The sequence below is a fragment of the Acinonyx jubatus genome, chromosome A2 (assembly GCF_027475565.1).
Source record: "Acinonyx jubatus isolate Ajub_Pintada_27869175 chromosome A2, VMU_Ajub_asm_v1.0, whole genome shotgun sequence".
NCBI lineage: Eukaryota > Metazoa > Chordata > Mammalia > Carnivora > Felidae > Acinonyx > Acinonyx jubatus.
This window is the reverse complement of record NC_069383.1, coordinates 81092281-81105373: the sequence shown is the minus strand read 5'-3', so window position 1 is coordinate 81105373 and position 13093 is coordinate 81092281. Positions and strand designations below refer to the sequence as shown.

General features: G+C 38.8%; 1 long non-coding RNA gene across 1 annotated transcript; it reads right to left on the bottom strand.

Moving 5' to 3' along the window:
- Positions 1-944: 944 nt before the first annotated feature.
- LOC128314633 (uncharacterized) lies at positions 945-4557 on the bottom strand. Its single transcript, XR_008296494.1, has 3 exons — positions 4374-4557; positions 2692-2800; positions 945-1289 (listed from the first exon to the last, which is right to left on the bottom strand). It is a non-coding gene; the product is annotated as an uncharacterized LOC128314633 (long non-coding RNA).
- Between the last annotated feature and the right edge of the window lie 8536 nt (positions 4558-13093).

Below are 13093 nucleotides of genomic sequence, written 5' to 3'. Positions count from 1 at the left end.
ATCAATCAGAGGCAACAAATTCACAAAATGAGAAATAAGAAGCCATGTAACATATCCAAAAAAGACTAAGTATTATAAGATGATACTTGTGGCAGATAGCACTTATGACTGACCTCCAACTTTTGCCCTTAGGCACTAGGGCAGTCCATGTGGACATAAATATGGACAAGGAATGGTAGGTAAGTGGAAGTCCAGTGACTAGGGCTCCCAGGAAAAATATTTTTCCTGGAAAAATTAATGGTGTTATCCATTGCTTTTTTTTTTTTTCCTGTTTCATTCATTTTCCTGCCTGGTAAATGGACATAATGCCTGTATTATGAGAAGAAAACATGCTTGGTAAAGATGACCATTCATACAAACAGAGTCCGGGTCCATGATGGCATGCATTAGCAACTGTACCATTAATGGACCACTTACCTCAAGATGTCTTTCCTTCTTTTCTGCCTTCCTTCCCTTAGTCCTTCCCTTTCTTTCGTTTAAAAGAAAAAATCGGGGGATGCCTGGGTGGTTCAGTCAGTTGAGCATCTGACTTAGGCTTATGTCATGATCTCGCTGTTCATGAGTTTGTGAGCCTCACATGGGGCTTGCCCCTGTCAGCCTTTCAGCTCAGAGCCTGCTTCGGATCCTCTGTCCTCCTGTCTCTCAGCCCCTCCTCTGCTTGCGTGCTCTCTCAAAAAAATAAATAAAACATTTAAAAATAAATAAGTAAATAAATAAAAAAATAAATCTCTATTCAAACCAGTGGCATTTGGATTTTCTGTTATTTGTAACCAAATACATTTCTGGTAATAACTGTAAACCCTGTGATATCTTGCCCTCCTTGCAAGCTAACAAATTATCCTGCCACAGTGTCTTGGGTGCTGGCAGAAGACACAAGATTCCCGAGGTCGAGGCATAGGATGTGTCATGACTCAAGACAACCTCAGAAACTAGAGTAACATCATTTTATTGTGCCAGTTCTTCACGTTCCAACTCCCACAAGGTATTAGGATAAGAGTCCTACCACACAGTGGGTTGTGTTACACAAGAGAAGACTCCAGTCTTTTATACTAGGCTGTAAGCAAACCTTGGGGAACTTTGCTGCAGGGGGAGACATCTTTATTATGGTAGGTAGCAAAATAATCTGTCCTCTGCACTGTTATGAGACAAAGTTTGTATCTTCCAGGGCTGCTTGCTATTTAAATATTCTTGAAAAGATAATCCAGGGAAAAAATCTCAAAATGCATTCAGAAATATCTTGAAGGATTGCCAGTTAATGCCTCTCTCAAAGGATGTGCAGAACTGTGAAACTGATGGATTATACGGTTAAAAACTTTGTCCTTTTTATTCTGTGCTTTAAATTTTTTCCAAATGACTAAATCTAGATGAAAAAACATACATTTAAATAAGCTCAAAAATTAAAACATTGGATAAAAGACTAATAGCAGAGGAAACTGAAAGCAGTTACAAAAAAAAAAAAAAAAAGAAAGAAAAAGAAAAACTATCCGCTCTTTTCCTTTCTTTTTCATTCCCTTCTCTTCCCAAATAATTTTGCTCCTAAGGCATTAGGTGGGGAATAGAAAAGTAGGTGTCCACAGTGGGGTGGGAAGGGAGTTGCCCAAAGTAGGACGTCAACCCAAGTAGTTATAGGAGTGGTCCAATGTGGGAAGTCAGAATGGAAACAGAAGGATAGTCCTTCATGGGACTTTGGCCTGAAATGGATCATTAGCACCTGGGCAAAATGAAGACAGCATCCACATCGGGATGGTGGCCTAATATAAGATAGCATGTCAGAGATCAAAGTGTGGGAGGAAGGGAATTATATACTGGGCTCAAATGGGTTGAGAGGGGCATTCATTCTAGTGAAAAGAAGGCCACTGTGGAGAGTTATATACGAGAAGGGACCAGAATTCATCTATGTGAGAAAGGGCTGACAGTGAAAATTTGAGAATGATTATAAACAAGGTGTGGATCAAATAAGTTAATATATTAAGCCTTGTGGGAGCCAGATTCCTCAGTATTATAGAAGGAAGCTGGTAATATGGAAGGGAGAAAAGTACAAATGAACTCTGCAGTGTTGAATTGGAAATGGATGTATTTGTGTGAACTCAGAGTTGCTGGTGTATAAATAGATAAAGCAGTAAGTACAGTGTGTATGTATGTGTGTGTCCACACACGTGCATATATACACACATATACTCTCAAGCTCTGTTCACTGTCTGCAATCAGCGACACCTCAATAACCTAAGTCAACCTATAGCCCAGATCTTGGCTTCTCAAAACCATTTCTACTAAAAGCAAGCAGGGCTCTTAGAAAAAAATGGTAACATCATACTTGCAGCAAGGAAATTTTAAGATGAATCTGGAACGCTTCGTGCCAGAGAAAAGGCAATGCTCAAACAATGATGGGACACGAGAAAGGGCTCCCATTGGTCACATGAGAAACAATGTAAAAATGCCAATAATGAGAGTGATGGATTATAGCCCACTGAATAAAAGGAGAAATCATGAATCTATACCAATTTAAACGAATACAATTAATAAATTGAAAATATGATGAAGAAGAATATTAAATGGCCTCACTATCTCCACACAAAGTAGATACTAATTTCAAAAAGAAAATAGGAACCTTACAGTAGGCAATCCCAGGAGACACCATCTTAACCAAGCGAACCACCACGAACGAAGGGAAAAGATGAAATCCTGTGTCACCTGAGGATGCAAAGAGGACAATGCAGCCACTTCCGTCACATTCCTTCCAAAGACAAACTCTGAATCTCATCATGAAGGAAAACCAGAAAAATCCAAATGGAGAAGCATTCTACAAAATAATTATAAACAATAGCAATGTCAAGGTCACCAAAATCAAGCACAGAGGAACTCTTCCAGACTGAGAAGACTAAAGACATATGAAAGCGAAGAACAGCCAGTAATTATAAACTGAATCATTTTGCAGAAAAGACATTTTTTCTGAACAAGTAGTAAAATTGTACTGGGATCTGACAATTAGATGGAAAAATTATCAGTATTAATTCCCTGACCTTTATAACTATATTATTGTTATACAGAGGGGAAAGTCCCTGTTTATGGGAATTACATAATATGTTATTTGAGAGTGGTAGGCTATCAGTTTGGGAAACTAAGTTTCAAATCATTCAATTAAAAATCTTACTGTTCTGTAAATTTGTGATTATTCCAAAACAAAACCAAATTAAAAACAAAAATGTCTTGACTCAAAAAATATTCTCAAAATTATTCTGAAACCAGGAATTGTGATTCCACACTTTCGAAATGTATTATTTCATATTTTGTGGGAATATATGATCTTCACACTATTAACTAGTGCAGAATCTAGACCGAGGAATAACATTTCAATTTGGTTTATGAAGCTATCATCATTCTGACACCCAAATGCCAAAATACGGTATATATGAGATAGAGAGCAATCATTTCTGTGAATGTAATACAAAATCCTAAATCAAATACGACCATTCTAAATTCCATAGTAAATCATGAGCATTAAGGTTAAGAGTAGGAATAGAAGTTCAATATAAAATATAATGATTAAATGAATGGGCACTCAGGGAAAATAATGTGGCCTTGAATCCTTGGGTGAACTTGGACGGGTTACATAACCTCTTTAAGCCTCAGTGTTTTCCTTAATAATCTACTCCATACTGTTGCAAGAAATAATTGACATATACATACTATATACTATATATGATATTATATACTATATATATATACATACACTACACACTATATATATCTTAGCTAATTATTAAAAGTTGAAGACACATCTGTATTTATCAGTATTTATCTAAAATACTGAGTAGCTTCCTTTGATGCTAAAAGAACACTTATTAAAGTATAATACTTAATAAACCTAATTCAGGACAAAATATACACATAAACACACAACTAGCACTAAGGTGATTTTTTAACAAAATAGAGAATAAAAGCCTCTATCAGTCATGTATTCGTGAATAACAAACACCTCAAAATTTAGCGGCTTATGGAGACAATCAGCTCATCCCTCTCTCCATTTCTGTGACTCAGGAATTCAGAAAGGCCTAGACAGTTCTGTCTCAGAGTCTCTCATGATGCTGTAGTCAAGTTGTTGGTGGAAGCTGCATTCATGTGAAGGCTTCCAAAGGGCAAAACGTTTTGTTTCCACTGTTGCTAAACCTCACGGCTAACAAGATGAGGTTGCCAGTAGGACAAAGGCCTGTTTTTCTCCAGCTCCAAAGCCTGACTTTGGGGCTGCTTCAGTGTCCTCCTGACATGTTTCCTAGCTTCCGCTGCTGTGAGCAATCCGAGAGAGCAGGACTGGAGCTCCGATGTCTTCTATTCCCTAGATTTAAATGTTATTCCATCACCTACCCGCTACTTACATGGAGCAGAGAAGTGTCAATACCAGGGATGAGGGATCACTGGAAACCACGATGGAGCCTATCACAGTATCTTAAGCCAATAGCCAACACCTCCTCTCTGATGAAACTTGGGGTAGACAATTTGTAGTTGACTGCACAGCCCTCTCCCAAACCTCGTTTTGTAGTGACATCCACAAACCACAAGTTAAATGGTGATCCTTCTTAGTGGAACTGACTGAAGGTCATGGCTACTATTATTTGGTCATAGGACTCAGACCAAGTCAGGCAGTAGCCCTGTCCTACAAATTTGCCTTGGGACAAGCAGCTTCCAATGTAAGCCTGGCTATCCTCTTACAAGTATGCTGTCCTCAGAAATGGTAGTGAGTGGTCACTTTGCAATGTAAGAAAAAAAAATGAGGCAATATACAAAAAGAAATTTATGAGAAGTGGAGAGAAAATATACACTGCAGTGGTTACTGGTTTGTCCACTATGGAGCATCTCTTTTCACTTTTTAAATTCTCAGCACATCTGTGTTCCCTGTAGGTAGTATCAGATATGCTCATATCACTCCTGACTTATGGAGCAAACCATATAACCAAGGCAGGGCTGATCATCACATTCCATCTTCTGGAGGTAACAATGGCCTGGGGCCTTGTAAGCGTAGTGAGCATTTGTTCTCAGTGAATTTCAGATTTTTAAAGACACTTGCTCTTTCCTGAAGGAATGAGAATGCAGACAGCCTTTGGATACACTGGGTGTCATGTTGGAATCAATTTTAGGATAAAGAGGGCACTGAGAAAGAGAGAAGCAACAGTAAAAAACTTATCCCTGTTAATACATTTGAAAAATTATGCTCAGCGTCCTATGAAGCCTCACCCACCTCTAGACTTCTCATTTATATAAGCCAATAAAGAATTTTTTTTTAAACCTAGAGGCATCTTTATTTTGCAATTATCAGAATGTAGAAACACTCCTTTTTTTCTCCCTCAAAGATTTGCCGGGAGGTAACAATAATTCCCAGATCTCTGGAAGTTACCTAATGCGAGAGTATTTTTAGAGCTGACCATATTTTCACATTTCTTTTATTTACAGGGCTTCTTTTCTCTCTTCTTGTACTTTAGCGATAAGTTAGGCCTCTAATTATGCAGGCTGTAGGCACAATGGGGATACTTTTCTCCTCATGTAATCGTCAACCTAACAAAAAGCCTTATTAGTTCTTTCTTCTGGCCTTCATAATACAATTTGAATTCATATCCATATTCCACACAAGATAGTTTTTCTGTATTTCTGTTTTTTCTCAAAATTTTAATTTAAACATTTCAAATTCAGAGAAATATTGAAAAAAATTTACAGAGAACACCCATAAATATTTTACCCACATTATTGACCGATTTTTAATAGTTTTCTCATTTGCTCTCTCTTCTTCCTGTGTGTGTGTGTGTGTGTAGACACACATACATCCACAGATACAGATTGTTTTACTTATCTTTTGCTATGATTTGTGCACCCCAAATCTTAGTAGCTTAAAGGACAAGTGATTATCTTTCATGGTTCTATAGGTTGACTGGGGTCCATGGAGTGGTAGTTTTGCTTGGGGTCTTACATATGATGTATACTACATTGTGGCACAAGTCAGCTGAAGGTTTCAGTGAACTGAACATTCTCTAGGACCCACTCATGTGGCTATCATCCTTTGGCCAGTGACCCCTGTGGTTAACTGCATTTTAAAATTTTCTGTGTTTCTGGCATGTGAGCCCTCATAGACTAGGGAGTAACTGCCACCCCCAGAGCTAGTCAATTCTTAGAGATAACAAATGGCTTGTCAGGGAAGCATGCTTTTGTGCATGTAAACAACCAATCAAAAGTTCATATTCTTTTACTACCTCCTCTCTCTGGCTTTTACACTCTAGTCAGCAATATTCCTCTGGCCAAATCATCATAGCGCCAGGTACCAGATCAGTAAAGACAGATCCTAGGTCCCAGAGCTTGCTGAAATTATTCAAACTAGGCAGTCCCAAAACTGCTTACTTGGCCTTGCCTTTTCTATGGAGACCACAATAAAGACTGCTTGTCTGTACTGTCCCCTCACTCCTTCCGCTTCCTGAACCACTCAGGGGATTCTCTGAGCAGGCTTGTGTGGTGTGGTGCATCCCCTTCTCTTTGGAATTATGAATAACAAACTGTCTTTACAATGAAAGTTGTTTTCTGATCTGTTGGCCTCACCGCAGCTCAACAATAAAAACTACATTTAACAACACCTCTCTATGGAGCTTAGGCTTTGTATAGCATAATGAGTATCCATAGGAAGTAGACTCTTCCATCTCTTAATGCTTGAACACAGATGTTAGCACAGCACCACTTCTGCCATAGTCTATTGGCCAGAGCAGTAATAAGTCTGCTCAGATTCAGGGGCGGGGTACATGAACCACACATTTTACTGAAATGAACACCAAAAACATTTGTGGCCATGCTTAGTCTGACAGAGTCCATCTTCTATTCATCCCTCTCATATACAAAATATATAGTCTCTTCCCCCTTCGCAAGAACTCAGTCTCGTATTACAGCATCATTCTAGAACCTTATCATCTAAATCCAGATACAGGTGAAGCTACTGGGGTGATGTTCGTTGCATATGGTGGCTTTCAACCTGAAGGCCTATGAACAGTCAAGTAATGCGATGTCCACAGGCCCAGCATAAAAGAGTGAAGCCAAAATACAATAATCCCAATAGACATTCCCATTGAAAGAGAGACAAGAATGGGAAACAAATCATAGTAGTAACTGTTCCAAGCAATTCTGAAATGTAGCTGAGCACTTGCCTTAACTGATGAGGGTGTCGTTCACTGCCCTGGTAATGATTCTTTGAAATTCCTGAATCTAGCCATGGGTTCAACTGGCTGAGTTATCCTGCCATGTTGGTAAAACCAAAACCAAAACCAAAACCAACAAAAATACCAGCCTGTCTGGACACCTCGGAGGCTACGCTGGTTGAGTGTACAACTTTTGATTTCGGCTCAGGTCATGATCTCAGGGCTGTGAGATGGAGCCTTGTGTCATGCTCCACACAGGCTGTGGATCCTGCTTAAGATTCTCTCTCTCCCCCTTCCCGTCTCCCCCCACTCACACTCTTTCTCTCTAAAATAAAACAAATACAATAAACAAAAAGTCTGTATTTGCAGCTGGAGGGATTTCTGGGGTTTATACCTGCCTTTGGAAGATTCAGGGACCACAGACCCCTTTTCACTTTCTACTGTCTTTGTTTCCTGTGAATCATTATGGGATTCACTCCATTCTCTAAAAGTCACACCCGCTATCTCTTCAGACAGGCCTTTCTCTATTTGTACCTCATGTGAAGCTTTTATGAGACAGTGCCCCTGAGGCTCCTAGCAGTCTTGGAAAGGGACTACAAGGCAACTTCTTCAGATCCTTAGAAAGTTATTTGCTGAACTGAAATGCTCAATTAGATCCTTCTCACTGCAGAAACAAAAACTCCTACAGGCACATGCAGGATTGGTCTTTGCCCTGAAGTTATTACTTATTTTGTATTTCTGGGGGGGGGGGGAGGGCTGGTAATATGAAACCATTTTATTTTTAAATCTACAAAGTCCTAGCTCCTTTATTTTATAATTTATCAAAAATACACAACCCAGGCCCTCTCTCTATATATATTTATCATATATAATAATATATATATTATACATAATATATTCTAGTTTGCTAGAACTGCCATAGCAAATTGCTACCAACTGGATGACTTAAAACAACAGAAATTTATTCCCTCACATTTCTGGAGGCTACAGGTTCAAAATCAAATGTTGGTAGGGCTCTGCTCTTTCTGATTATTCCAGGGTATATTGTGTTCCATTCTTTTCTCTTTGCTACTGGAGTTCCCAGAAATTCCTAGTGTTCCTTGGTCTGTAGACACATCACTCCAATCTTTGCCTCAATTGTAACATGGCACTCTTTTGGGTGTCTGAGTGTTTACATCTTTTCTCCTTCCAAGGACACCAATCACATGGATTAGGATCCAACCTAATAACCTCATCTCAACACATCTGCAAACACTACTTGCAAGTAACAGAGAGTGGGAGTTAGTGTTTTAAAATATCTTTTTGGGGACACACTATTCAATCTAGAACAAGAAGATGAAAGAAACCAGTTGGTACTTTCTATCTTCTTCCTAGAAATCTTCCTAGCCAGAAGACAAACTCATTGGGTATGTTTTTTGTTTATTTGTTTTTTTATTGCAGCGGCCAGTGTTACCAAACTTTGCTTTCCAACAAGGATCTTTTCTCTCCACCTTGAACTAGTATTTTCAAACCCTTATTAAGTCTTCTTGAGGTTCTTCCAATGTCTACCACTCAATTCTAAGTCAATGCCACATGTCTGCTGTTTTTTTAATACAGTCTCTCTCTCTCACACATAGTTATATAGTGAAAATAATGCTCAGAAATCATGACAATACAGATCATGTCTTGGTACTTGGCAAATGTCTGATAAGAATTGTGTTGTTCCCTTTTATTACCACAGTTGTGATTACTTGATTCAAGAAATTTAATCTCGATATAATTTGTTTACTTCATATTATCTAATTTTTTCCAGTTTACTAATTAGGTTTTTTTTAAAAATCCAGAATCAAATGAAAGATTTCACATTTCAATGATTTGTTATATCACTTTTGTTCACTCTAATCAATAATAATTTTCCAACTCTTTTTTGTCTTTCATAACCTAAACATTTTGGATGAGTTGGGGTGAGCTGTTTTGAAGAATATATAAAAAACTAGTTTGAATCATACAGATGCTGTTATTTGGTTACTTTTAACCTACAAAAATGAAATTGCGTATGATTCAACAAAATAAATTGGTGATAGTGTCTTTAAACACATAATATCAGTTTCATTACTGGTTTTATTAAGTTTATTTATTTAAATCCAAGTTAATAAAAATGTAGTGTAGCACTGGTTTGAGGAGCATTTAGTGATTTATTACCTACATGTAACACTCAGTGCTCACCCCAACAACTGCCCGCCCTCCTTCATGCCCATCACACATTTAACCCAGTCACTAGCCTACCTCCCCTCCAGCAACCCATAGTTTGTTCTCTGTATTTAAAATGGTTTGCCTCCCTGTTTTTATCTTATTTTTCCTTCCCTTCCTCTATGTTCATCTGTTTTGTTTCTTAAATTCCTCATATGAGTGAAGTCATATATTTGTCTTTCTCTGACTTATTTCGCTTAGCATAATATCTTCTAGTTCCATTCATGTAGTTGCCAATTTTGATATTTCATTCTTTTTGATCACCAAGTAATATTCCATTACATACACATGGCACATCTTCATTATTCATTCATTAGTCGATGGACATTTGGTCTCTCTCTATACTTTATTGTTAACAGTGCCTCTGTAGCATTGGGGTACATGTACCCCTTTGAAACAGCATTTTTGTATCCTTTGGATAAATACCTAGTAGTGCAATCGCTGGGTCATAGGGTAGTTCTATTTTTTAAGTTTTTGAGGAACCTCTACAGTGTTTTCCAGAGTGGCCGCACCAGTTTGCATTCCCACCAACAGTGTAAGAGGGCTCCCTTTTCTCTGCATCCTTGCCACCATCTGTTGTTTCCTGAGTTGTTCATTTTACCCATTCTGACAGGGGTGAGGTGGTATCTGATCATGGTTTTGATTTGGTTTCCCTGATGATGAGTGATGTTGAGCATCTTTTCATGTGTCTGTTAGCCATCTGGATGCCTTCTTTGGCAAAGTGTCCGTTCATGTTTTCTGCTCATTTATCCACTGGAGTATTTGTTTTTTGGGTGTTGAGTTGGATATGTTCTTATTACATTTCAGATATTAACCCTTGATCCAATATGACCTTTGCAAATATCTTCTCCCGTTCCATCAGTTGCCTTTTAGTTTTGTTTCCTTCACTGTGCAGAAGATTTTATCTTAATGAGATCCCAATAGTTTTTACTTTTATTTCTCTTGCCTCCATTGACTTGTCTAGTAAGAAGTTGCTGCAACCAAGGTCAAAGAGGTTGCTACCTGTTTTCTCCTGTAGGATTTTGATAGTTTGATGTCTTACATTCAGGTCTTTCATGCATTTTGTATTTACTTTTGTGTATGGTGTAAGAAAGTGGTCTGGTTTCATTCTTCTTAATGTTGCTATCCAGTTTTCCCAACATCATTTGCTGAAGAGGCTTTTCTTCCCCCCATCGGACATTGTTTCCTGCCTTGTTGAAGATCAGTTGGCCATACGTTTGTGGGTCCACTTATGGGTTCTCTATTCTGTTCCATTGATCTATGTGTTTGTTTTTATGCCTGTACCATACTGTGTTGATGATTACAGTTTTATAACACAACTTGAAGTCTGGAATTGTGATGCCTCCAGCTTTGGCTTTCCTTTTCAACATTACGTTGGCTCCTCAGGGTCTTTTCTGGTTCCATACAAATTTTAGGGTTGTTTGTTCTCGCTCTGTGAAGAATGCTGGTATTATTTTGATAGGGATTGCACTGAATGTGTAGATGACTTTGGGTAGCATCGACATTGTAACATTATTTGTTCTTCCAATCCAGGAGCATGGGATGTTTTTACATTGCTTTGTGTCTCCTTCCATTTCTTTCATAAGCTTTCTATAGTTTTCAACTTACAGATCTTTTACCTCATCCATTGGGTTTATTCCTGGGGATCTCATGGTTTTTGGTACAATTGTAAATAGGATCAATTCCTTGATTTCTCTTTCTGCTGCTTTATTATTGGTATATAGAAATGCAACCGATTTCTGTATGTTGATTTTATATCCTGCAACTTTGCTGAAATCATGTATCTGTTCTAGCAGTTTTTTGGTGGAGTATTTTGGGTTTTCTACATAGACTATCATGTCTTCAATGAAGAGTGAAAGTTGGACTTCTTCTTTGCCAATTTGTATGCCTTTTATTTTTGTGGTTTGATTGATGAGGCTCGGAATTCCAGTACTATATTGAACAACAGTGGTGACAGTGGACATCCCTGTCATGTAACTGACCTTAAAGGGAAAGTTCTCAGTTTCCCCCCACTGAGGGTATTACCTGTGAGTCTTCTGTATATGACCTTTATGATGTTGAGGTATGTTTCTTCAATGCCACTTTCTTGAAGGCTTTTATCAAGGATGCTGTAATTTGTCAAATGCTTTTTCTGTATCTTTTGAAAGGATCATATGCTTCTTATCCTTTCTTTCATTAATGTAATGTATCATGTTGATTAATTTGAGAATAATGAACCAGCCCTGCATCCCAGGAATGAACCCCACTTGATAGTGATGAATAATTATTTTAATGTATTGTTGGACCTGGTTTGCTAGTATCTTGAGAATTTTTGCATCCATGTTGATCAGGTAAATTGGCCTGTAGTTCCCCTTTTTAGTGGGATCTCTGTCCAGTTTTGGAATCAAGGTAATGCTGGCCTCATAGAACGAGTTTAGAAGGAGCCAGAATTACCCAGGTGAGAGCCCTGAAAAGAGGGCCTCTCCAAAGTGAGAGAGTCTCCTTGCATACAATATGAAGTAAGTGTTGTGTTGTAGAAAAGTATCTGGTGGGATACCTCGGTGGCTCGGTGGGTTAAGTGTCTGAGCCTTGATTTTGGCTCAGGCCATGATCTCACAGCCATGAGACTGAGCCCCGCGTTGGGCTCCACACACTGAGTGTGAAGCCTGCTTGGATTCTCGCTCTCCCCTTTCCCTGCTCTCTCTCTCTCAAAATAAACATTTTTTTTTAAAGTACATGGCAAACAAAAGTAAAAGATAAGAAAAGCACAAGGAACTGCAGGTGGCCTGAAGGATGGAAAAGCAGTCTTAGTTGACAGACAGTGAAGAGTTTCCAGCTCCACAGAAATGCATTTTGCCCGGATTGTGACTTGGGAAGAATATTCTGTGTCAGGCCTCCGGATAAAAATGTAGCGCATGTGACATACTACAGTCCTGTAAGACGCTGAGCAGAGCACCTAATTACATTGTACTTTGACTCCTGATGCATGGAAACCATGAGATAATAAATGCATGCATTTTAAATTGCTAATATTGTGATAATTTGTAACAGAGCAATTTAAAACTGATATACCTGATAAAACACAATTAAACAGTAAGTAAAAGAAATCAGTTAAGAAACATGGAGAAGTAAGAGAGCCTTAACTTGCCTTGTTTCTCAGATACACCGGAACAATAGTTACATCTATAAACTGACTGGAAATGACCTGAGGTCTAGCAGAATAGATCATCCACAGCTAGTCAGAGAACAAAGGTCACATCAACAAGGGTAGGGAGGGTGGAAATGTGGTCAGAAACCCCATCTCCGGCATGACTGATCACACAAAGGAGGGACGCGACCAACACAGAGAAGCAAGGGGACCAGAGAATAGCTCAGGCACCCCCAGGGAAGAAGACCCACACTAGAAAGACAAAGTGCCCATATCTGGCTTTGCAAACCAATAAGACTCATTTCTGGGAGAGCCTGAGGGTGATAGGAAGCTAAGTCCCTGCCCATAAAAAGCTAGCAAGCTAAATAACTCAGACGGAGACATAGCACAGAAACAGCAACTTGAAAAGCACCTTGGGTATACATGAATGAGATTTACTGACTAATCTTAGAATGTGTGCTGGAGGGGCAGGGATCTTCAGATTTCTCAGGAAATGAAAGTGCCGGCAAGCACCATGTTTCTAGCCCTCCCCCAGCCTAGATGGCCAGACTTGAGACGCAGGGCTAATATTCTC